Source organism: Macrobrachium nipponense, chromosome 6, assembly GCF_015104395.2.
Source record: "Macrobrachium nipponense isolate FS-2020 chromosome 6, ASM1510439v2, whole genome shotgun sequence".
Taxonomy (NCBI): Eukaryota; Metazoa; Arthropoda; class Malacostraca; order Decapoda; family Palaemonidae; genus Macrobrachium; species Macrobrachium nipponense.
The window spans coordinates 60,191,847-60,219,369 of NC_061108.1; the positions used below are offsets into that span (position 1 = coordinate 60,191,847).

At 37.3% G+C, this 27,523-nt stretch overlaps 1 protein-coding gene and 1 long non-coding RNA gene across 10 annotated transcripts in view; one reads left to right on the top strand and one right to left on the bottom strand.

The window, feature by feature from the left end:
• Window positions 1–27,523, bottom strand: part of LOC135216786 (baculoviral IAP repeat-containing protein 7-A-like) — a 62,465-nt gene that overhangs the window by 19,584 nt on the left and 15,358 nt on the right. Inside the window, exon 1 of one of the 8 annotated variants that reach the window (XM_064252272.1) lies at window positions 17,021–17,416. The exons of 1 other annotated variant lie outside the window; for it this stretch is intronic. The gene's annotated coding sequence lies outside the window, so the exon portion shown is untranslated. Of the gene's footprint in view, window positions 1–4,712; window positions 4,843–4,914; window positions 5,073–9,106; window positions 9,476–9,514; window positions 9,772–17,020; window positions 17,417–27,523 lie in introns of those variants that run through there. 6 more of the 8 variants (XM_064252269.1, XM_064252270.1, XM_064252266.1 and 3 more) reach the window with 6 other exon arrangements.
• Window positions 24,631–27,523, top strand: part of LOC135216787 (uncharacterized) — a 401,154-nt gene continuing 398,261 nt past the window's right edge. For both annotated transcript variants that reach the window (XR_010314919.1, XR_010314920.1), the window contains exon 1: window positions 24,631–25,163. This is a non-coding gene — a long non-coding RNA (uncharacterized LOC135216787). The remainder of the gene's footprint in view (window positions 25,164–27,523) is intronic.

The window sequence follows — 27,523 nt, forward strand, 5'->3', positions numbered from 1 at the left end:
CAGAATGCTCCAATGAAATCCTTCTCAGTCTCCTCTTTATTATCTTGAGATCTTGTCTTCATTCTTAGATTACTAGGCTGGAGGATCCACTGATATTTTCTCTTCTCCTGCCATTTTTGGAGTAGAATCCACTGCTTTTGCTTCGTTGTTTATTTCTCTTGAAATTCCGAAGGAATATTTCTTTGAGAGCAAAGTTGTACTTTGCAACTGGCTACTTTCTTTAAATCGCCATTCGCCCAAATGTAAACATCTCTTCCTCTGTGTGTGAAAACCTTTACTGGACCACACCAGGCTTTTTTCATTTTATCTTGGTAAAATACCATATCCCCCTCTTTGTAAATGATGTATTAAATTTATGTTTTGCTGTGTGAAGCCCTTTTCAGCTTTGAAGAATATTCAGCTTCCCTGAATTGCTTGGTGATCGTGTGATGTCTCTCGATCATTAACTTCACATTCTCACTGTCAAACATCGACTCCAGTGGCGACATTTCCTGTAGAAATTCCAGTATTGTTACAGCCTTTCCTGTCACCAACTGCATTAAGGTTATATCCTAAAATCACTGGTGTTTGTATTATGAGTCCAAGCAGCCATCTCTACAGCCTTCTTTAAATCAATTTTCTTGCCTCTCGAATTTTCTTCACCGTCATATCTCCAGAATAATGGTTACGTTCGTTTATTCCATTGCTCCAGGGTGAGTAATTTGGACCAAATTTTACTTCAAAACCTAGTTTTGAAGCAAACTCTTTGACTTCGTGGTTCTTAAACTCTGGTCCGTTATCTGCCCAGTATCCTTGAGAAGGGAACCCAAACCTCCAGTTCCATGCTGTGTTGAGAGATTCAACTACTGACTCGGCGGTTTTATCCTTCAAAACAGCTCCTTGAATAAATCTGGTGAAGGAACAGACCATCCATAATACATAAGTCTCTCCATATTGTTTCAAGTCCATGGTTACAATCTGATTAAAATCAGAAACTATTGGTAATGCAACTTTAGGTGTGCCCTGGGATCTCTTGCATTTTTTACATATATTGCAGTTTTCACACACTTCTTTTATAGTTTCTCGCATTTTCTCATTAAGTTTTCCTGCATTCCTATATGCATGAAGTAGTTGATTTTCATTCTTGTGGTTGGTTACTTCATGAATCTTCTTCACCTCTCATAACTCTCTACATTTACTTCCTTCTTCAAGTAAAATACAGTTGCGTCTGTAGTCCAAAATGCTCTATCCTCATACAGCTGAAGAACCATATGACCTCCTGCAGTATACATAGATTCGAACTCACGGGTTGTGTCGACGTTGATTGTCACTTTATCTCTATGCATACTTAGATCCATTTTCCATTTCTTCATAGTATTTCTACCACACAACAATGGCACATTTTCGGCATCCAGCACAAAAGCTTCAAGCAAAATCCTTCTGAAAGTATCAGATTTTTCAGATTCCTTGATTGTTATTGGTATTTCTATAATTTCCTTACTTTCATATATTCTACTTGGACCAAATCTGAATTTTTGGAAACAACTCCTTTTATGCAAATTTTCTTTCTTAATACCATTCTTCTTCAGATATATTTCTAGCCAACTTTTCCAACTAGCTACTTGGACAACCAGTATCCAAAATCAGAGCTCCTACTTCGGTAACTTCTTTAGCAAACATTACATTGCTGATATCTACATCAATGATCTCTGATACTTCTTCCATACTTACAAAATTCACATTCTTTCCTTTCTTCGACATTTCTTCAATCTTTTCCAAGATTTTTGCTACATTTTCTTCGACCATAATCACTCTTTCAGTCAAATTTTGCTGCTGTTTCCGATCATTTGAAACAGGCCTATTATTAGAAGATGATCTTCCATTTGAATATGGCCTACCATTGGAGTATGGTCTAAAACTGGACGACTGCCTCGAAGATGATCCTGGTCTTGATGGTGTCAGCGATGGGGGAGCTCTTCCTATATGTTCCAGGACTGAGTCCTCCAAAATCCTGGATTAGAATCTGATCTACGAAATCTATGAAAATCAGATCTTTGCTTAAAATTTTGCCATCTTTGCCATCTACTTCTATTTTCGCCATAGTGAAAACCGAAGACAAATTCTCAGATGATCCTGAAAAATTTAGTTCTAATATTTCTATTATTTTCGATTTTTAACTTTCTGTACTCGATCTTCAGAAGATTAAAAACTTCATTGTCTTCTCGCGGTCTCCTAGCAGTTCCATCCATGTGTCTCCATAGCATCCATCAGTCTCTTTTCTCTTCTGCATTAATATTCCCCCGATCATATGCTTTTTCTACCATCATAACACCTAACAAGTAATACAAATGTACAGTAACTTCCTCTCTCATACAATCACAGATCAAGACTTCAAACTTGTCCCAGTAAGTTTCATTGGTGTCCTCTCCTTTACGGAAAATTCCAAGATTGACCTGAGAACATCAATACACTTCTCTGCTGTAGTTTTTGCATAATTTTGCTTAAGAATTTCCAAAACTGCTGCTACATTTTGTTTTGGAAGAGCCTCAGATGTTTTATCCAATAGCACAGAAACAACATAATCTTTGACATTATTATTTTCTTCAGGCTCTCTACTAAATCAGTATACTTGGTAAAATTATCATCCTTGTTCGAGGTATTCCACGCTTCTACTTCTTGAAAAAACTTTTCAAAAGTTTGACCAGCCCAGATTGGAGGTGGTTTCGCTTTAGTAATCTGTGTTGATCTTTTTGCTTCCAATCCTTTGGCATTTCTTCACCAATAGTTTTTCCCATTGTAATGATTGCTGTTAAATCATAAGCACCTTCCTTTACCACACTTGTCGAAATATCTTTATGCATAATTTTGATATGCTGTTCCTTTTCCATCCTGTTCATGAAATTCTTTTTACATATATCACATTTAATAGCCGTTTTTCTTGTGTCCATACGTGCCACATTTACAGAAAACATTCCATGTGCAGATAAAGTATCTTCTATCATATCTACTTCATCCTGGGTCCATTTCCTATTTGGGTCACAATCCTTTTCATCCTTTATGTGGCCAAGCAAAGGTCCTCCACAATTTTTACAATGATGAAAGACAAAACTACCATCGGTTTTCTGAATATGACCAAATTTTTCAAGTTCACAAATCTCTTTTGTTCAAGTCCATGCTTTCTCTGTACATAACATCCATTTTAATTTAATTTTTCTTAAACACCAGAGGGATTTTCAGGGTAACCTTCAGCTTAAATTTTCGAAATGTTTCATTTTGAAAATTTTAACTTAATTTATCTTTATAAAATTACAAAAAAAATACACGCATACTAGAGGTCTCATAAATTTTCTTGGGTGTAAAACTTCTCACTCAGAATTTTCTTTGAAGCGTCAACCTATGTCAACCAGCGTCAACTTTTCAATAGAAGAAGTAATACTGGTAATATAAGTAATACCTCTTGTTGTCTTCTTCCTACATGAGGAACCTTACACTCCGCATATCATCTTAGGGGGAGCTTTTTGGCGGGAAAAGTTCAAGTTCCTTTGTTCTTCTAAACATAGCTGATGGTTGACCCCTCCACCCCCCTTGGTAAGGGTGTTTTACTCCATGTTTTCTGGCATTTTAGACTTTACAAAAATTTTTCACAAAACTTTCGGAACTTGTTAATCACAAGAAAACACTTGTTAATCTCGATGTCTTCTCTGACTTGTATACCAGGTCCGAGATTCGATGACGTCTCTGCTACCATCTGTTATATCCCAATTGTACTTGGTGGAATAATCATGAGATAATACCGATGTTCTTAAATCTTCTTTATTTGTCTTCAACCGAAGCTACAGTAATCCTCTTAATCCAATAGCTATATACAGACTGGCGAGATAAGTATTTACGTAGCCAGAGGTAAATGTTAACTGCTCTTTGGTAAATGATCACCATCCCAATATAACAACATATTTATAAAACTGCTGTACTTTAAACAAGCCCTTTGTTACATTACTAATAACAGCCAGTTATACTCTCTTGTTCTATCATAAATATAAATGTAAGGTATATCACTTACTATCTGCGGCGGCCTAGACTATGGCAGCTGCGGTTTTTCTATGCAGTTTTACTTACTGAATGCCACGGCCTAGACTATGGCAGCTGCCACAGTCTGGGTCGCAGCAGATAGGTACCCTAGATCTACCCAAGAATTTTAAGTAATATTTATTCGGACGACTGTAATTAACCCCCAGGGTCCAGTACTAAACACGGCGAAATACATTGGACGGCCCAATCCCTAGTGGATGTCGTATCTGCGTACTTTTTCGGAGGGTGGCCTAGCCGCGGTAGTCGGCGAGTTGGCCAGTCCACGCGGTTGTTTACCCTTTAAGTAGGTGATGAGTACGATGGAAGAAAGAGCATACGAAAAGGGGGCCAGCATATCAAACCCACAGAGACTCCGATACGTGATGTTGGTCTGTGGCCTAGCTTAATAAAATTGTTCCGAAGCTAGAGCCTAAACCCGAGCGGGAGGACTCGTAGATACAGAACCGCCTGCAAGGCCAACACATCTCAATAATAGGTAACTAATATTCTTCCAACGCAGGTTTGGGGTCGACTACCATATGTTAGTTTGCCAAGTTCTTGTACCGTGCATCAGGCTACCCTACCTCATGACACTCACGAATTACCTATTTGGGAAGAACGATCACCGCCATAAGTACACTAAACAGACCTGATAAATCGCCTACCAAGTAAAATGGCGAGGCCGCCTTCGCTACACTGCCAAACAAAATGGTGGCCGAGGCCCGATAATCACGAGTCTTTTTGGGTCATAACAATTAACAGTCACATTCTTAATAACGTCAACGTAGGAAACCGGATAGATCTACCCAAACTAATGACAGTACATTATGCTTAGCACGCAGTGTCACCAAAACAAAGAAACCTTACCCCAAGTACAGGATCCTCGAAGGAAATCAAGGCTTGGTCGCTCGCTGCGTTCGATACGTCAGTAACGTCACAAGTAGGGAAGCATTCCATTCGACTGAATACATCCACCCACATTCGCCCCGCAACAACAACTAACTGCGACTCTCTATTAAAAGTCACTATATCACTCGCAAGTCACAAAAACTCATAACTAGCAGTCCCCACAAAATTTGTTACTACCGTAGTTGTGTTTGCAGATGCAAAACTTCCTACCAAGTGACACAAATGCTTAAATTCTGGCTTACTGTCTAAACTATCGTATTTCGGATTATGGGAATGTTACCAATAACTAAAATTTTACTATCGTACGTACAGACGGCCAACGAAGAATTGGCGTAGTTTCTTAATTCATTGTTCGTTATGGAAATATTGCCATATGCAGGTGCCAGATTATTGCTTAACAATAAAATAACATTCCTTTCAAAGGTGCTCTACTTGAAATAAATTACATTAGAATAGAGTAGATATATTCAATGATTAAAGATAATTATTTTACAAAGTAAGGAAAATATATACCAATGGGTCCACGATTTCTAATTTTATTCTCAACTCTAGCTTCGTGACAGCATACCGAAGCATTTGAAGTTGACTTTGCTGCCGGTCGAGTCTTGACTCAACGTATCGTATGCACTGGGATGTTGTCATTTCGTCTCCTACAGCCGATAAACAATACATCCAGTCGTTAACATTCTTTGAAAACGATGTTTAATTAAACTAATTTTGCCCTTTGATCATAAAATAATTTTGCATGACATAACTATTTTAGTGGGCCTAAATTGGACTTCTGATTTTCACACATGATTAGCCTAGGTCTATTTTGAGCAGTATACTCTCTCGGACACGTAATAATATATATATATATATATAATATATATATATATATATATATATATATAATATATATATATATAATAATGCTTTATTTAATTATTCCTGTGATTCTTGTTTTATTAGCAATGCTCGCCTTTCTTCGTATCCTTTTCATAATTGCTTAACATAATTAACTCAGACCTAGCTATCAAAAAAAAAAAAAAAAAATAAAACGAATATAATTCAGTCTTATTTTTTATCGAATTCCTTGCATATCACCCTGTTTCATTTGGACACGTTGGAAAGCTGTGGGAGTCAAAACTGACGAATACATTAAGAAAGGCTTACTTTCATTAAAGCTTTCTTAGGTTGATCTTTCTGTAGTTATTCATTTCTTCTAACTAGAAATTAATTCAAATTAGTTTCACATGTATATCTCGACCTACTACCATAAGCATATTATAAGTAGCTGAAGGATAAAGAAATATGAAAGGTGACGTTCTCGTTTAAGTCTATTTCATGTTTTTATTTCTATTTTTTTCAAGACTGCTTTAATCAAGGGTTGCTCTTTGACGGCTACAGGGTGTAACACGAGTGTATTGCACATATTTTGGGGAATGAAAGATAAAGTTTCTTGAATAGAAAATATTTTATAAACATGCATTTTAAGGCGCCCGTTGTCGGTGCGGGGAATTTCAAAATAACCGTTATCATTACTGATGCTTTCAAGCCATGGAGTTCGTAGTGAGAAGTCGGCTCGAGTCGCCCGAGATGTAGAAGAGAGCGGAGGTGGCGTATAGGAGTGATGGAGAGATTAGGCCGATGTTGATAAAGTATCTCCTAATAAAATGTATGCTTTAGCTTTTGAAGAAAAAATATTGCATGCATCATAGAAACTGTTTCCCTCCCTATCTGTGGTATTCACTGGCCACCGATAAAAAACAAAACAAAAAGAGTAAGCCTAACTGAATCTCTCATCCATCAAAGATACGTTTGCTTATTCATTAGACTTATCATTAGACACCTATCAAAGATTTCAAGTGGAGATTTAAAAATCTCTTCCTCTCCATCTAAAGTATTCATCAGACACCAGTCATAAGCATAGAGCTAGTCATGATTCCTGGTTCAGCAATGTCGTGACGATGCACTAGAATTCAAAATTCACAAATGAATGTTGTTCAGCAACGTTTACACTGTATTGTCTTGCTCTCTTGTGGGTGCTTTGAGGTGTTCCACCTCTAGGCCCATGTTCTAAATTTTGCCGTTCTTTAAACAATTTGATTCATCTAGGCATGATTCTCTCCGGTTTATTAAGCTTTCTTGATATCTCTCCAACAGCAACTTGCACCGAATGCAGTGCAATAGTTGTCTCTCGCTCATCAAGGGACGTTTCTTAGACCAATAAATGACACATTGACATTAGATTCCCGTGCACATAACATCAAAAGCAATAGAGTGAGGTCGCTTGGTTCACACTGTTAGGAGATCGTTATTTTTTTCTTTTTGTTTTTAAATTTGATAGCATTTTGTGAGATTCCATTGTTTTCTGTAAAATTTAACAAATGGAATAGTTCAACTACCTTCACTTAATATTGAAATGATAATTTAAGTCTATGATTATGCGATACTACTAGTGATAGGTGTCTCCTATCTATTGGTAATGTATATCTATGGTTGTGATATGACGTTTTTTATCACTTCGTTTCGTTCACGTCAATTTTGCTATATGGAAAATATTATTACACAATAACATAACGTAATGTTCTAAAGATATCAGTTGACTGTTTTTAAACGTCATTACATACGTTTCTTCCATCTTTGGAAAGAAAAATCGATATAAATAAGGCATGAATCGCTGCGTCAGGCAAGTGAACGAAAAATTATGAAACTCTGCCACGAGTTTTTTGGCCGACAGTACAAGGTACTGCGACTCATAAGAAAAATTGTTAGATATAGTAAACGCGCGCACATACTGATATATATATATATATATATATATATATATATATAAATGCACGTGCTTAGAGTTACTTTAAACTTGCCTGTATATTACAGTTGGCTTCTTACAGTTATTTATAACTACCAGTTTTTAAAGTATGAGTTCATGTGTGTGTGTGCACGCATGTGTATACACACACACACACACATATATATATATATATATATATATATATATATATATATATATATGAGTTAAAAGCCATAATAGTAATATATGAAACTATTTTTCAAAATTCAAAACAGGTTAGAAAAAAAAAAAAAGGGCGCTTTCGACCGTTCTATATCTATGGTTTGCACAACGGTCATCTTCAGCCAGCTGCTGAAGAGGACCGTTGTGTAAACTGTCGACCTTTTTTGTATTTTGAAAATAGTCTCATGTACGTTATTGTGGCTTTTAACTCATTATCTCCGGTCACAGCATAGTGATGCATCAGACACACACATTCATGGGTTTCATAAAAACATGTGCGCCTGAATATACATGTTTTTTTTTTTTTTTTTCCAAATTCGTTGCCTGCAAAAGCTCATTGAGATGCTGCTGATTTAATACTTACGTTGGAAATCATGAAACTGATGTAAAATAAAATAAATCATGAAAACAAATCTTGGTTTTAATGGGAAATAATGAGCTTTTTCATTAGACGTAAAAATGATTTTAAATCGAAAATATGACACAAAGTAAATTGTATAAATGTACAAAAAAAAAAAAAAAAATAAATTTTATTCGTATTCCATTTGAATGGAATTTGACAAAACTAAATGAGAGAGAGAGAGAGAGAGAGATGCCGTATGTTGCAATGAAAAATATTATAAATAATCCATTTCCTGAATTTAATTTTGGCTTGATGTCAATATTGTACTTGCATTGGACAGGGAAGCTCTTGATGAAATCAACGTAATATTATAATATACTATAGCAGACGATGAAGTGGACCAAGCGTCATTTTACTGTTTTTCAAGGGAGAAACGTCCATGGAAATGTTTATTTTCAACCATTTCTCACTGTATTTAAAACCGTACTCTCTCTTTACTCTGTTTTTTTCCATCTGTCCATCCGCCTGTGATGTTTGCGCATGGTAACACTGCATCCCGGGCTTTAAATAACATCCTATTTCGAATATTAACGGTGTAATTCGCATACAGTAAATTATTAAAACACTTTTCAGTTGCAAATGTACACCAAGATATCATTTTATTTACCTAAAACTTACACATAGCGTAACTATATAAAGCCCTGGAAGCAGTGTTACCATGCGCGACCACCACAGGCGGATGGACAGATGGAAAAAAACAGAGTACCTATAGTTTCTAGATCTTCTCTGTGATGCACACAAAAACTCACTCAGTGTTTACACGAATCACGATGGTGAGAGCGCTAAAGGATCAGTTATCTTTCCTCGGTTCCATTCAGGACCTCCCACTATTCTTTTACAGCTGATTTATTGTTAGTTGTTACGTTATCCGTGTGGTAACGCTTCTAAGTAGTACTGTCCTTGTATTCCTATTCAAAGAGAACTGAGCCAGGTTTTGTCCTTTCTCTCTTCTTGCTTCACTGTTTCTTTAATTCGATTAGAATTTAAAGTAGTCCGAGGCTGGTTTCTTGCTGAACGTACTCTGGGGTTCCAATTGCACACTATTGTTCCTTCAAACTGCAATTACATGTTGATAAACACGTAGAAATAATATTCGCAGTAATCATATGGGAAACATATTGGTACAAACACACACCCCAAACACAAAATGACATAACCTCTTCCAGAAGGGCCAGGGCAAAAGTATGAAAAACAACAGCGTTGTTGCACACGAAGGGGTGTTTTGGAGGATGGTCGGTTGGTCAAATTACTTTTTCAAGTCTTACTCTCACGAAAACGTTATCCAAGAAACAACCAAACCCCAGGCCTGAGGGTGGCTGAGACCAAGACCGTCTGTGATAGAGACTATAGTCACTATACGTCACTGAACACTGAGAAGGACGGTTTGACGTTGGTTGCCGGCCCGGGATTCCCAGAATATCAGTCTAAAATATCGTACCAAAGTTGTCGGAGTATCGTTTTTGTTAAAGCATTCTCGTATAGTTATGATTACACAATATCATAGTTTTTCACCAATAATATTGTATTTGTATGGTCAATAGGGAAAGGTTAAGCAAACTTAGTAATATATTTCCTATTTATTCGTATAATAATTGAATAAAAAGAAAGCAAAACAAAAACGTTAAGTAAAAAAAAAGTCTGTATAGTAATGACAAGATTGATATTCGGTATATAAAAAATAACATGTAACGAAAAGGTCATTTCTCTGAACAGAAAGCGAAAAATAAATGCAATAAATTAAATTCAGTATTTATTACACTTCTAATTATTCATGGTCATCATCTTATGCAGCGAAGGAAATTGTTGCGACAACATCTGCATCTTCCCAAGAATATTTCGGGATATCAATGGGACAAACATTGGCCGCTGTAATTTTTCGCAACATTGATTTGCATGGGACTGTCGACAAAAAGAAGAAGAAGGAAGAATAGGAAGAACTTCTAAAGGTAAGAGAGGAAAAGAAGACTAAATTTCTCCTTTTGTTAAATTCCTCGATAGAGACGAAAACATGCAGATTATCGCATATTTCCAACAGATTATTTCACAATTTTGTCAGTTGTCGCATATCGTACACACGGTATCGTTTATCGTACAGAGGATCAATTTATTGTATTTGTACGGTAATTTTCGCACATCTGGGGAACCCCTTGCTTTTCACGTCTTACTCAGACAAAGGCTGCCACACGTACTATCGATATTAGTACAGTGATGCTCAAAACCCATGCGACATGATTCCTTTTGTATCATCCAGAGTCTCAGACTCAAAGTCACGTTGCCAAGTAGTGCTCAACTTTTTTTTTTTTTTATGATATGCATATCGAAAAGTTTGCGAATTCATAGCAGCACTATTTTCCTTATGGTTCTATAAATACGATCCCTTTTAAGCATTGATATAATTTGTAATCTGTGTGATTTGAGCTGATTTTCTTTTTTACATTGCTTAGTTCAAAGTGCGGTGTGACAAGGTTAGCGGTGCCATCAGTGCAAGCACATTTAACATGCTCCTCGGACTGGTCAACATAACTATACTCAGTTTTTTTACCGAGGCGCATTTGCACTCACTTGCAGGGGTGCCCTTTTAGCTCGGAAAAGTTTTCTGCTAGCTGATTGGTTGCAAGTATTTTGTCCAAATAGCATCATTGTTTTCAAATAATTACCAAGTAATGTGAATCGAAACTTATTTACTAAACTGTATTTCTCCCTCAGATATATGTTTTGTCTAATTTTAACGAATAAAGAGATTATAAAGTATTGTGATGGTAAGTCTAAATTTAATAACAGCACCTGCCAAAGTCAACGACAGGAGCTTGTTTTTGGATGCACGCTGCATAATTTGTTACTTTTCACATATTTTAACACCAATTGGGATAAATTACACTAAGCATAAGAAAAAAACATGCTGATATAAACTTTCTTTGAATACCAGAATCTACTAAAAACATGGAATTAATAAAACTTGCTATTGGTGAAAACTTTCGGGGAGGTAAATGGAACAGCCTGATATCAATAGGTGCATTCTATTTTTGTAAATACGTTTTTACATTTTTTTTCAGTGCTGAGGTGTAAAAGCAGTATTAATGTTCTGACATTTTTTTATTCAACATTTGAACTAAGGTTTGATGAGACCTTGTTTTGGTCAAATACTTCAGCGATGCGTAAAAAAAGTTTTGAAAATGTTTCCTAAGCGTTTTTTCTGAAATTTGGCTACACGTGACATTTTCTTACAGTTTTGAAATATATGACAGATTTCACTCTTTTGAAATACATTATGGCCTTATTGTATGCAATAATCGTGTTTTAGCATTGAAATAATAGATAAATGAGGAGCATGTTGCCAATTAGTGAATTTTGAACAACATCCTATGGAGTCATGTCACATTAGATTTGAGCATCACTGTACATGTACAATTAAACTGCCTCTACTAGTAGAGTTGCCAGATTTTCCAAGGAAGTATACAATATCTTGTCTTCAGAAGTATGTTTTTTTTTTTTTAAATCAACATTATCATACTTTCCTTAAAGTAAATTTTACATTGATTAGCATAAGTGTATATTGACATGTTTTTTCATTGCTAATTTTGGAAATCGCTTTACCTAATGTTATTGTTAGTTCAGTGATAATAGTAGCTATTTGTTCATGCTTTTACTGCATAACATATATGAAATAAATTTCAAGAGTTCATTTAGAGGTTTTCCTTTGGCAAAATTGTAAGAAATAAACTAATCATCGATGGGATATTTAAGTAAATTGTTTCAGATACCAAATATGTAGTACCTCAATATTCACTAAACAACATAGTATAATTGGCATAGATGCATATTTCAGAACTAAATCAAGAGGATTTCTATTTAGTTTAAAAAAATAATTATTAATATGCATTATTGATATGAAAATGCCGCTTCAGTGCTCAACATCATTGGTAACGAAAACATCAATGAATATTTCGATGGGTACAAATAATTTTAAAGACTTTAAAAGCAGCTGTAACAAATGAAATGGAAATATTTGTATTAGGTATCTAGGCATTTATCGTCTTTTAAACTTTCAGTCATTAGCTTATTTCTGATTTTGATTTGTAAAGAATTATTTTGCTAAACACTCCTTCGCATGGGGCATTAGCTTGTAGTAGTACACTGGGAGCACAAAGAACAAACTTCGCAAGGTCAGATAAAGCTCATTATTCGCTCTCTCTCTCTCTCTCTCTCTCTCTCTCTCTCTCTCTCCTCTCTCTCTCTCTTTAAACTAACTGTTTCGTTGTTGGAGATCCTCCCTCAAAGATGGCGCAACGTCTTTTCTCTTATCTTTCATGACATGGAACAGACGCCCTTGGAGAGAAGGTTCTCTCCCCGTCATGAGTCATGACCAGCCTTTTCTGGCTCTGGCTTCTTTGCAATGGATTCGTATCGTTTGATCTAAATTTCCCTTATGTACAACTTACATGTCTTCTTGCTTCAGTCAGCCATGATTATAATTCTGTGATATATGTATATATATAATATATATATATATATATATATATATATATATATATATATATTATATATATATAAATATATGTGTATATATACATACAAGCATATATATGTACAAAAATATATAATATATATATATATATAGTATATATATAAATAGATGTATTTACACATATATGTGCTCGTATATAATAATATATATATATATATATATATATATATATATATATATATATATATATACACCATACACACACACACACACACATATATATATATATATATATATATATAGTATATATATATATATATATTATATCACAGAATTAGATCATGGCTGACTGAAGCAAGAAGACATGTAAGTTGTACCTAAATGAAATTCTGCTCAAACGATACGAATCCAATTGCAAAGAAGCCAGAGCCAGAAGAGGCTGGTCTCGACGGGAGAGAAGGTTCTCTCGAGGGAGGATCTCCAACAACGAAATAGACCTATAATGAGGGTTTCAAAAGTCAGAAATTGACAGGCACAGTGACATGATGACGGTGAAGTAGACCGACCATTCATCGGGAATTTTTGGTACAATTGACCAATCAGGGGATTACCAATAGACAATAATGATTTCAAAGGATATACATAACACGTTAACATGAATTTACGTGAAAGTGTCTGATATCATGTCAAATCTCCTGTGGCTTTCCCCATTGACAATCAGTTCCGGTAATGCCTTATCAGCGGCCAATGAGGAGTTGGCACTTATCTCGATCACGTCAGTCTCTGATGGTCGTTTTCAAACTGACAACCTTTCAAAATAAAACCTTGGCTTTACACACACACACACACACACTTAACTGAGAGACCCAGGAGGTCGAGTCCCGGTGATGCAGGACACTTTAGGCAGGTACTTGGCTGTTATTCGGCTGTGGTTGGTTAAATTCAGTTAGACGGAGGGCATGAGACCTGTTATACTTGCTGAAAACTGGAAGGGTATCACCCTCTAAAATCAATCATTTTAAGGCATTGAGGTGTAAACATGGAAAAAACACACAGACGCACGCATATATATATATATATATATATAATATATATATATATATATATACATACATACATACATATACATATAACTAACAATATACATACACACACACACACACACACACACACACACACACACATATATATATTATATATATATATATATATATATATATATATATATATATATATATATATACTATATATATATATATATGCCTGTTAAAAATCACAAAATTATACACGTGATTTCACGTCAGCTGAAGCCACGGGAAATCTTGACACGAAGGGACAGTGACGAGCACTTTCATGTAATGAACACATCTGGGAGCCACATCATACTATAATGGGCGCAATGTCTGTCTGTCTGTCTGTCTGTCTATCTGTCATTCAATCACGGCCAAACGGCTGGTCAGATGGGCATGAAACTTGGCAGGGTTATGGTGGGGACCCTTAAGATGGTTTGTAATGGGGTTTCATCCAACCTACCCCCCTCCTTTGTAGGGGGTGGGGGTGAGAAGGGATTCCCTGAAACGGAGCTGTTTCTAGCCGCGAAACGAGGCTGGTTATTCCCGTAGACTTAGTTACTTTATGAATTTTCATACATAATTTCTGTACAACTTCCCCGGAGAATATTTCAGCTCGAACACAATAGAAGATGAAAATTATCATCAATATTCGCAAGATTTTTTGAATAACTTAAATCCATCGGGACTGCCAGTGCACAAAATAACGTTGATGAAGTACTGGCCAGTAATGTTACTTTGGAATTTCGATCCTGCCAATGGACATTGCAACGGAACGAGGTACATTGTTATGGAGCTAAATTCCCATGTCATCGAAGCAGTGATAGCAACGGGCCCTCACACCGGCAAACGTCTGTTCATCCCCCGGATTCCTCTGATGCCTTCTGACAACCAGTTTCCGTTCCAGTTAAGGCGCAGGCAGTTTCCCATCAACCTGTCCTTCTCATTCACTGCAAACAAGTCGCAGGGCCAGACTTTGGATCGTGTTGGTGTGTTTCTGCCGTCACCCATGTTCTCGCATGGCCAACTGTATGTGGCGATAAGCAGAGCAACTGACTCTGCCAACTTGAAATTAAGTTGTGGACAAACTGATAATATTGTGTACAAAGAGGTTCTGTATTAGGTATGTATAAAAACTGCCCTTATTTTAATATTGCTGAACAAATAGTACATATAAATTGTTCACTTCTGCACCCGTATTTTATCACCCACCGTAGATGGGTAAGTTTGCTAGTAATGTTAATTACTCGAAAGTACTTGGCACTCTATCGTTTAATGTTAAGCTTTTCCTGTGGCTTTAGCTGATAACAGACACACACGCACACATATATATAATTAGATAGAAAGACAGATATAGGAACCTCTTAATTTCTCGATGTCCGCACACTCTCGATATACTACTTTTGCCAGAGCACGTCATCAGTCAGAATGGGGAATAAATAAAGTTAGTTCCTTCCCCGGTGATATTCGAAGCTGTGCATGACAGGAATATCGGGGCTGCCATAACGTCGCCTCTAAATTTTAAATTTAATTTTTAAGTATCTGGTGAACTATGAATGAAGCAGACTTAGGAAAATTCGCGAAAAGTGAAGTCAGACAGACAGAAAAGCCGTCAGCCAACAGAGCAGCCTTCCTCAGAACAGACAGCTCATGTGACCAGGTGCATAATATGATATCGATCATATCCATAGAAATAACAGATTATCGTTAGAAAATCGACATACAAAACTGTATACAAATTCACAGCAACTGTTAGCGCAGAAGATGTATACATGGCTATGAAATCCTCCAACATAGCTTCCCAAATAGCTTAAAACGATGGAAGCAAAGAGGAAGGATTGGAGGGCGAAATTCTTGTTTGACACTGCTCCTAAACCTGCAGGCACGTGGAGGTTGGTGTTAGGGTAGGTCTGTTTACCTAGTTTTTATTTTCAGGTGCTGATTGACTGTTGCTGTAATTACCCAGCAGATGACAGTAAACGTTTTGGCTCGGTTTTACAACATAAATAGGATACTTTTGCTGATGAATTCAATCAGGAAAGGAAATGCATACACATATACTACGTATATATATATATATATATATATATATATATATATATATATAATATATATATATAAACATGAAAATGTGTTTGTTTGTTTGTATGAACACTACACAAATCCACATTTCTTGACCGATTTTAATGAAAATTTAAATATAAGTCAATATCAAGCTGGGAAAAGTCATGGTGATAAGGTAATTAATAAAGTTGGACCATTAGTTGGGTAAAGGGGAGGGGTGTGTGAGAAGGGACGAAATGCCAAAATTACTGAAAACGATAGATATCAGTGTCTAATCCACAGTTTTCGAGGTTGCTGAGATAAGTAGTGACACTCCCGAAGCTCTTTAAGTCCAGGTTCAGCGCCAACAGGAAGGGGGGTGGGAAGGTGATGGAATGTAAAAATAACCAACCAAAAAATACAGATATAAGTGTCTAATCCATATATGAACAGTGACACTTTCAATGCCCTTCAAGTCCAAGTTTAGCCATTAGGAAGGGGCATGTGAGAAGTGGGAAGGTGATGACATTTAATGATAACTGAAAACTATAGATATTAGAGTTTTATCCCTAGTTCTGAGGTCACTGGGATGAATAGAGACACTCCCGATGCCCTTCAAGGCCAAGTTCAGCCCGAATAGGAATAGATGGCGAGAAGTGGTGAAATGTAAAATGTCAAATGCTGCGCAAAGTATTTGAAGCAACTATCTTAACAGAAATGAGAGAGAGAGAGAGAGAGAGTTTATCGGTCGTCATTCAGAGATTACCCAAGCAGTGCCGAGTTGGTCAGCTAGTATTTACATATATAAGACAAAATACTATTAAGAATAGAAAAATTGCTAAAAGCACTAATATTATCAAAACTTCAAGGGTAATCTCCCCATTGGAAATTACACACACTCACACACACATATGAAGAGGACAACTTGAATCATATTTTCTTTGGGCAATTCATCGGTCCATAAACATATCCCAAGTAAATCGATTTCAACAAGTTTATGAATAATGAATAATAAAAGACTTGTGGAGCGCAAAATCTTTTCTTTGGGAATCATGCTCGCATACTGTGGCTCACAAGAATCATACCTCTTGTATAGATGGTTTCAGATGCTTCATCAATAAAAGTGTTCATTTGAGTCTAAGCTTCATTTGGTGCATAAGTAACAATCAGCGACTGAAGATCCAGGAAACAATGCGAAGCAGCGAGGAACGGAGGTCGGTGCCACCATGGAAATGATTGCAGTTGCACTAGAGCACACTGAAACCTCGGCGCTGCTGGTAGGGTTGGCCCAGTTCTGTTTCTTATTACGATTAATTACGAACACGAAACACTTCCAGTGAACGAAGGCAACTTGTAAATTGTTCACGTCTATTTTTGGAGCTTAGTATGGAGGAAAGTATGATCCTGGTAGACATAAACATTATAATGATAGAATGAGCTAAAGGAAAACCGGCACCACTAGTCGGACGTGTTCTACCTGCGAATGGTTCAGTCCATTTCTCTTGATAGCAGAACAGTCACAGCTAGACCTTCGCTTATCAGAATTTTGCTTTGACACTGCCGCCTATTAACTTATCGGCAGACTTGATAGCACGGAGGGGGGTCCTGGTAGCATTTTTCTGTTATTCTCGACACACGCGCGCGCGCTCACACACACACACACACACACATACACACACACCACAACACCAAACCACCACACACACACACACACACACATATATATATATATATATATATATATATATATATATATATATATATACATAGGATTTACCCGGCGTTGCTCAGGATAAAAAGGGTCATGCCGTCCGTGATGACAACCCCCACAGGGCGGATTATGCAATCACTTTCAGAATAAGTAATCACTTGGGATCCGTTCTGTCGAGCCGAAGAAGGTTTGGAAAATCTGTAGTACATTATTTGTACTGAGTCAAAGAAGTTGTGAAAAATCGTAAAGTTTGTTGTTAACTCCAAAAATTGTAAAAAAAATGAGGGGGTATAAAAAAAGAGGGGCTAAGAAACGGCCCTCGAATTTCGGATTTTGACTAAAACATTGGTGGGGGGAGGGGAGTCTATGGTAAAAATTTGGTAGCCTTAGTTTTCATAGTCTGGGGGTGCATAACGAACAGACAGACAAACAAACAGACATAAATTGCCTTTTACTATATAAATATAGTGTGTGTGTGTGTGTGTGTGTGTGTTTGTGCGCCTGTGTGTGTATGTGTGTGTGTGTTAGTGCACCTGGGAATGTAAGTGTGTGAGGCTGAAATGTCCCAGAAAGGCTTTTTAAAAGCAAAGAGCATTAGAGATCGTGCTACCTAGAAGAGAGCGGAGCTATATAGAATGTGTGGGAGCCGACATGCTGCTAATGAGACTGCTCTGTCATTTAATCAAGCAGCTGGGCTTCCAGAACTTTCTGAAAGAAGGCTCTATCCTTGGTTTAGAAGTCAGAAAGTGATCTGGTGCATTAGTCCCACTGAAGTCACATACTTTTCAAAACAGTGGTGTATTGTTGAATGCTCATATTCACATAGTACCTCCATTATATAAATCGCGAAGTGCCTCTGGAAATTTCTTGTCGATACGAAACACCACATCTGTGTGTAATCATATTTCTCCGTGATCGGTCTTTTGGCACTAGGATAAATTTTCGGGTTTCATTTAAAAACAGGATAGTTACAGCTTATTATATATGTTTGGAAAAGCAACTAGCAAAGATAAAATTGATGAGTTGAAGTGAGCGGATGACATGCGTATCTTGTATCATAAGCTGATATTATAAATAATAAAGCATTCATTTGGCATCATGCAAAACTGCACTAACATGCCATTCCAGTGATATAGATACTTTAAAGCTGTTTATGATAGCTGTTACACACTGGAATGGAAGGAAAAAGATGAACAAGATTTCATGTCTGTCAAGACTTTGCCGAGCGAACTACTCTTCGATCTGCCCGAAAAAAGTTGTTTCCATACTGAGGTGCTGATTTCTTCTTTTCTTTTTACTATATGAAGCTGAAGAATCATATATCACTACGGCATATTACTGTAGTATGTTATAAAATGTACACCAAAGAAAAGGTCTGAAAGAGACTAATTTAGATTTTTGGCAGAAACAACACGATATAGATATACAATTTTTTCAAAATATTACTTGCCTTTCCAGTAAATCATTTTGTTTATTGCTATTTAAGACAGTGATTCGAAATAATGTGTATTACCGTAATTTCAGAAAATATGGGTGCCTTGAAAGTTTACCTACACACACACACACACGCCGATAGACCTTCCTTGTCATGAACCAGGCAATGACAGGATGACAGGATTCTAGGTTTCCACTGAATCAATATGGGAAGACACCTGATAGGTGTTATATGGCAGCCTGATAGGAGTGGGAACGTTCTCTCCTCTTGAGCTCATCGGAGCATTGGCTGCTAAATGAGCACCTGTAGTAAAGACACAGAAGAGAAGCCACCGACTTCATGTCTTAGTATTCAGGAAGGAAACGGAAGATGAGGCCCTATTACTTTATTCTCTCAGTTGAAGTTAGGTATATCTTAGTTTTACCAGACCACTGAGCTGATTAACAGCTCTCCTTTTTTACGTGGCTAGGAACCAATTGGTCACCTAGCAACGGGACCTACAGCTTATTGTGGGATCCGAACCACACTATATCGAGAAATGAATTTCTATCACCAGAAATAAATTCCTCTGATTCCGTGTTGGCCGAGCCGGGATTCGAACTTCGGACCACCGTATTGGCAGTCGAGCGCGAAAACCATTCGTCCAGCGAGGAACTGTCTCCCAGTTGAGAATAATAAGATTCATTCTCGGTGATTAAGACGAATTTAAATTCTGGGGGTAGTTTTAGCAAGTTTGACTCAATGGTATTCTTTAGACAAAACTGAGGTAGCCCGAATGACAGCTGATAGGTTCAACCCAGTTTCCACCAATGGACAGCGATACAACTGGATGGGAGAAGAAAGAGAGAATTGTAGAGCAGCTGTTTTAGAGCCGCTGAATTTTGACGGGCTCTGCATTCAGAACAGCCCACACGATCACTGTTGATTGAAGAAGCACAAGAGCTTTTCGAGGAGACGTGCTCGAAGCAGACGGGGCCTGGGAGGTGAATGGAGAGAAAATACTGTGTGGTGAATCATCGTCAAAGACCTTCATCAGAGAAGAGTTGGGTAGACAACAAAATCCTGAGGAACACCACCAGCGATGGGGATTTAAGGGGCACAGATGTTACTCCGTTAAGTAAGAACGCTTATCAAGTGAGCAGGTAACAGAGAAGTAAGTAAAGTGGGAGGAATAAAGCTGTAAGAAGAAATTTTTGTTTAGTGCCTTAGAGATATCATAACCAATGGCAAGGATGCGCTCAGGCCTGCCAGTGAAGATGGGTCACGAGGAGTTACAAGGATTAGGATGCCTCCACACTTACTAGTCTAACCGAGGAGAATCATGTGCTCACTTATCTCTAGGAGCAGGTTTTACTATTCATTCACAAAGTCCTAATGATTTTGTTTAGTTTTCTTTTAAACTCTTCCACAATGTTGCTGTTGACAACATCTGGTGGCATGAAACATCAGTGACAGAGAAAAGGTCTCTACAAGAGAGAGAAGAGAGAGAGAGAGAGAGAATTCTATATTGTGGGGAATGCATATAGGCACTTCAAACATCACTTGGTCGTAATTAGATTCGTGAAAACAACGGTCAGGTAGAAGCTTTCCCGTATGAAACCACATTACGTACCATGGCTTCGGCTGGCACTGTGGTTGGAGTCTCTCTATTGTTTGATTACTTGCTGAAACGTGATGAGAATGTGTTTGTGTTGGCTTAGGGTTCCTTTGTTGACGGTTCAATACCACAGCACACTTCGGGTTATATAGCAAAAAAAAAAAAAAAAAAAAAAAATTACTTCCTTGTTCTGCCACTTAGTAATAATTCCGAAGATATTCCCCATCCCCCTAAAAATTTCGAGTTAACGTAGCATTGGAAGACAATAATATGATGACACAAACGCTTATGAAGATCTCACCTGATAATACTAAAGGGTTTGTACACCAAATCTCATGCAAGTGATGTCACGTAACAATTTCAATAACTGTCAATCAGGGAAATCATTTGAAAACAAAATAGAACAGAGGAAAAAATGTCTAAGACAGACTCACGACATCAGTATAGTTTTCATTCATGAAAGCGACGACAATCAAGCCATGGGCTAAAAAGACAGTTTATTTAAATTCCATACTTTGGAATGAAATATCATAGAATCCCGTTTTATAAAAGAAAGCAAAGAACGTATAAACCCAATCAATTTGTCTCAAAATAAACACGTAAAATATGTAAAATATTAAAGAAGGTTGTATACTTCTGCCTGCAGTCAAGGTTGGTGAATGGAGCACTGACTTCAGAAGCTAATGAGGTTACTGTTCCTCCCTCCAGAAAGGAATCACCAAAAAGAGCAGAAGTCACTTCTCCCATTTATTCAGGAAAAGTGACTAAGGCCATATATATATATATATATATATATATATATATATATATATATATATATATATATATATATATACATACATACACACACACACACACACACACACAGTGAAATAACGCGCTACGCTGCGCGGGGCAGGAGGGCATTTCTTAATGATTCCAGGATCCTGTGAAGCAGTCTTCAGCTCCTGTCGGATCCGGCTCCAACCTCCCCTCCCCCTCCCCCGAGGAAATCTTCGAAACATTTCGTCTCCACGAAGGACCAAATCCCATGATAACAGCAACATTGTGCAAGAAATCCAAAGGTTACAGAGCCTTTAGTAGTCTTGAGGCCCATCGGAAGCCCCAGAAGCCTTTGGAATTCCCAGAAACCTTCGGAATTCCCAGATTCCCTACTGTCACCCCGGGGAAGGACTAGATCCACTAGGAAATTATTATTATAGAAAATACACATAAGTAAATGCACGATACTTATAAGTATGTGAACATGACTGAGCATTTAACATGTTTTTGGATATAAATTTCGCTGCAGCTGATCTTTATTGTTTCCGGAACTAAGCTACTACAAACACTTTTCTTGCCTCAGTTGTAGCATAAAAATCAGGTTATTTTTATTCTCAACTGATCCATGAAATGCTGAGGTCTTCGAGAACAGTAGTTTAGTTGTTCAGTTTCATGTCAGGGCTTCTCAAGACACAGCTGACTCCGAAAAAGACTCGGCCTCAGCAACACTTTCTGTCTTTTTTATCTTCTTCTTCGAAGAAAATGGATTAAGCAAGTTCATGTCTTCGAGTGATTGCTCATTGGAATGAACGTAATATGTATACAAGACACTAAATGGAGAGCCAGAATTCTGTTCATTTCATGCGTTCAGCTTATGTTTTACTGATGCAGATTGATATTTCTACTTGGAAGTTGTTCCTGATACCACGAACTGAGAAAAGACAAATTCGGAGAGAGTGGAAAAGGGTCAGCGATGCGGAATTCTGCCTTTTAAAAAGACAAAGTCAAGTTACTTGCCAAAGCAAAATAAATTTATTATCGTTTGCTAATTACCGACGAGACAACGATGTTTCAGTTTCTCTTTTGCACTTAATTTTCTTAACTTTGATTCAATAACACGCACCTTTCCTTGATATCTGGTCGTTATTCTTCATAAACACAGCCTTATCATAGCCAAAGCACGAAAGCAAGTTTTGATAAACTGTCAGAAAAATAGATAAATAAAAAATAAAAGTGATCAATAAATGGTCCGACAATTACAGTGATAACTGATTGTGCAATTGCTCAATCAAATATTGAATTAATGAGCAATGTGACTGGAATCCCCATGTGGTGCATGCTACAGCAAACAGACTATATACTCACACACACACACACACACACACACACTCACACACACACACACACACACATATATATATATATATAGTATATATATATATATATATATATATATATATATATATATATATATATATATATATATATATATATATTTATATATTCTTGTGTTCAAGCAACAGTTAACGAATGAGGAATTTCAACATGTTAGGCTTCAAGTTGATGAGGGGGCGTTTGGGCGGAGAACCCAATGTATTTCTTCATCAGGCGAGTTTTTATTAAACTCGAAGGGAAGAGCTGACCCTTCTCATCACACAGGATGAGAGTATAGAGAAAACGGGAGCAGGAGGAATATTCCAGAGCTTAGCAGTGGATTGTTATTACTTCCAGAGTAAACAGGAAAGGTGCGACTTAGTGGGTTCACCAGGGTTCTCAACCTCTGCGCTGCTGCTGTGATCACCCTGTGGTGTTCTCATAATTAGACATTGCATAGCACTTACACGCAGTATCATTATCATTAAGAAAATAGCAATTAATTCAATGCATCATTCAGCAAACAAATGGACGTAGAAGAGAGTCGCTGAAAAGAGAGCAAGAAAAGATCAGGCTAAGGAGCCAGGCGCTTTCAAGTAGCACTGAGACCTTTTCTGAACTCTGCTGCTGCGCGCTTTTACTGTCTCTTGCAGTCAAAACCCAAGTCTGCAGCTCTTTCTCTTTCTCCTAAGAAGACTGAGATATACTTCTCTTTTGGTTGCATATCAAGGTTAATAATTTGTTTTATATTCAAATATACTGGAAAATGATACTATCTAATGGCTCTTTTTTGCATATCCTTTTAATCAGGCTTTTAATATTGCCGGCGAGAGGTTGATCATATGTTTACTTATGTTTGCATATTTTGATTATTTATGTAAGCCACCATACAGTGATTTATCTGGTCAAATTTGGTGACAATCCATTGAGAAAGTTCGTGCAGGAATTCCTTCGGCATCTCCTTCGGAAATAGGTCGTTCGGATATAGGTAATCTTCGCTGCCTATTTTGGCTCCTTGGGGAAAACACAAACTTCGCATAGCGTTTATTGCAACTTGCAAAGTTTCATTTCTAACTGTAATCGATATCATAGTGAAGATTTCATATTTTCAGGCATTCAGTTATGCATATCTTAGTAAGAATCTAAATACCTGGTGTTTCATCCAACACAGCCCCTTCAAAGAATGTCATGCCTAAGCTTTGGGCACTCACAGGTACACTGAAGATTAGCTTCCTTTTTTGTTTATTAAAATATGAATACAATAATAATGCAGGTCATATGAAAAACACCAAGCGTAGTTTTAAAGAAAAAGAGGGAATCAAAAGAAAGTGCAACGATTTTGCCAGTATACATAACTCGAAGAAATAATGAAATACTACGTATTCATTATCAACCAAGAACGTTTTAAACAACAACATAATTGAGAAATTGAAGGCATACGTATTACATGTTACGAACAACAACCGCGCAACGCTCCTTTTACTCGGAACGCTGACGTATTGATATTCCAACCCTGACGTCCATGTTCTGGCAAATATAACGAATAATGAAGCGCCAAGTGGATTTGGAAGGGTGCGAGGGCTGTGCAATTGAGAGAAAAGGCGATACCCCAGCGTGCATCCATTCATATTGACCACTCTCAGCCTTAGCAACCTAGAGACCCATCCTCTTTGATTCGAGAGTTTTCTGTATCTCAGAAACTGGAATGAAGACCTTCGTTTTCTATGTAATTCCAATTTTCTCTGCGTGAGTTCGTGAGTGCGTCCCTCATCTCCTCAGCAACCAGTTGCTATAGCGTTTTGTCCTGCCAAGACAGGCAACATTGGGTCGCCGTCCAAGACAGACGGCTTTGTGCGTCGGAATCTTTAATTAAATTCACAAAAAAGAATAATTTGTCGATAACCATTACGCCACCATTCAAACAGTACGATGTGAAGCTACCATCTGCGCCGTAAATGAAAATCAAATGGCGAGTAGTTCTGAAGTAAAATGAGAAAATCTGTTATGGCCAGATTTTTGGAGATCGATGGGTGGTTTTCATTAGATGACGCTCTGTCACGCAGCCTGTATAACTAGCGACACGTTCAATTTGAAAATGATCTTTTAAAGGTATTTGGGATATACTTGTATTAACACAAAAACATCGAGTACTAGACATCCTCGGACAGAAATGTTACAGGCTTAACTCTGATTCGAAAACGTCAACAGAAAATGATCAGACCTTGAAAAACGTTTGCCAACTATTTTTACTTCATAACGTTTTTGTTCAGTGCAAAGGAAACGTTCGTTTGTTATCGTCTCAAACGACAGGCCAAGAAGCCTGTTGGTGCTTAGCAAAGATACGGCCACGTACGTATAAATTGAATTGACTCAGTTATGATTTCCACTTCCGAGTCTCAGTATCCGAGAATTCCTTCTGCTCCTCATTCGCACTTTCTTGATCATCTTTTTTCCTTTCTATCCACAATGAGAAAGATATCGATTCTTACATAAGATTTCGTCAACAAGTGTAAAATGGGAGTTCATGAGAAACTTGATGGATTAAAAAGTAAAGTCATTGCAATATCCTTCATTAAATCTTTTTTGTATCCTGGTCGACCAGTTTCAATGAACGTCCTCTTTGGAATGACTATTTGAGACTGATTTAGGTGGTGTGGTAAGCTTGCGGGTGTACATTCAAACATGTCGTGTACACTGTGAACGAACATGGAGCCGTTCACCCTCCTGCATGAATGCACAAGGATTCTTCAGCTTTCCTCGAAACACTCGTTTCTCAGCCTTATCTATTACTTTCCACTCTTCCTTCGTCTACCGCTCCCAGTGGCTTATAGCCACAATCTATATCTCTATCTTTCTATCGTCTGCTTGTTATCCGTCCTCTTCCTTCAATCCCTTTCACAAGCAGCCTCATTTGCTTATTTCATCCTGCATCTCCACCGCAAATATTCATTTAAAATGCTGTTCATTTTCAAGCATGACCAATTCTCAATGTGTTGGAGGCCGAGTCTGTCCTCTCTGCCGACTGACGACTAGAGCCACTTTCCGAAGTGAAGTTTGAACAGCCGACGACTTTTTGAATGACGCTCGATATGCATAATATCCAATGATTAATTTCCTTCTTACGCTCACGTTCCTTCCACCTCTGCAACTCCTCAGTATCATTCTATGGATTGTCAAGACACAAGATTTTAAAGTTATTTCCACATGCCGTTTTCTGCTCCTGAATACTTTAGCCACTTTTGTTTTCCTCTTTGTCCTCTCGCCACTGACACTTCATTAGCTAGGCGTATGTACGTACATACACATACATATACATCTCTGAAAAAAGCACATGCTCAAATCGTGTTATGTCCGTCTTCTAAGTAGATCTCCAGGTTAACAAAAAAAATATACAAACTTACATATTTCTTTTTATTTATTTTCATTTTTATTTTGATACTTTTATGATACGACAAACGTGTCACAAATGATAAAAGAAAATCTATAAAAAGCAAATTAAATAAAGGGAATAAGACAATAGGAAAGATACCAGATATGTACGTTTTGCACTTTATTTATTTATTTATTTAATGAAAAAATAAGGAGTTCAAATATACACGTATGGTGTCTTTCTTATTGACGTATTTTACTTGATTTACTTTTTATAGCTCATTTTCTACCGGTATTCGTGACAAGTTTAGTGAATCATCACGGTTACGTTTCATGGACACTTTCGCAGCACGAACGCAGACCCAGAGCTCTCGTCATGAGTGACCTGGGTCACGCGAGTTGCCCCTCGACCACGACGCGCCACACTCTTGACACTTGTTAGCATTCTCCCTTTTGATTCTTCTTATTCCTTTGATATCAGGAAAACGAATAAAGGAATAAAGAATGATTTGATATCTATGATGATACGAAGTAATGTGGTTTCGTTCAGACCCATTTATCGTCAGTTACTGGTCATTTCATACAATTTCCTACGGCAGCATCGATCAATTTCAGTTTAAAAAAATTGCCACTTGTTCGATTGCTCAGAAATATCTCTTGCTTAGTTTTTTTTTTTTTTTTTTTTTTTTTTTTTTTTTTGTCTTTTCAGGATAAGTGCATCGTGTCCAGCTCGTCTCATTTGTTTTCTATTGGGCGTTGTTCTCCCAAGGATTGTCCTTCGATGGGCATTCTATTTCACTGAAGCCTCCTCATTAATAACAGTAAAATATAAAATTTTTCCTACATTATTTCAACATGACAGTATTGTATCCTCACATACCAGAAATATATTTCCATAATACATTATTAATATTCATTTATATTATGCACACAGACGGACAGAACATGGCCATATGTGACAAATGAAACGAGGTAACACAGAGCCGCTGAGTCAAAAAAAAAAAACCGTTCCAAGTTTTCTTTTATTCATAAGCTGTGTTATTGGAAACTCAATCCTGATTTCATGAACTTAAAGACTTGAATGTCGATTTGTAACATGCAATCAATCAAGAATTATGCATTTTGCATAAAGCAAAAGCCGATGTAGGGACTACAGACTTTTACCGCACTGATGCACAGACATACCGTCCATACCGCAAAGGAAGTCCCTTTCCCGCCGGCCACAAATAAGACAACCGGAAGCAAGGGCTGAGATGTGTTCACCGAGGGATCCGATCGCTAGCATACCTCTCTCTGTGACGTCACAGGAGCCCTTCGACTGGGCGATGCCCTTGTCACTC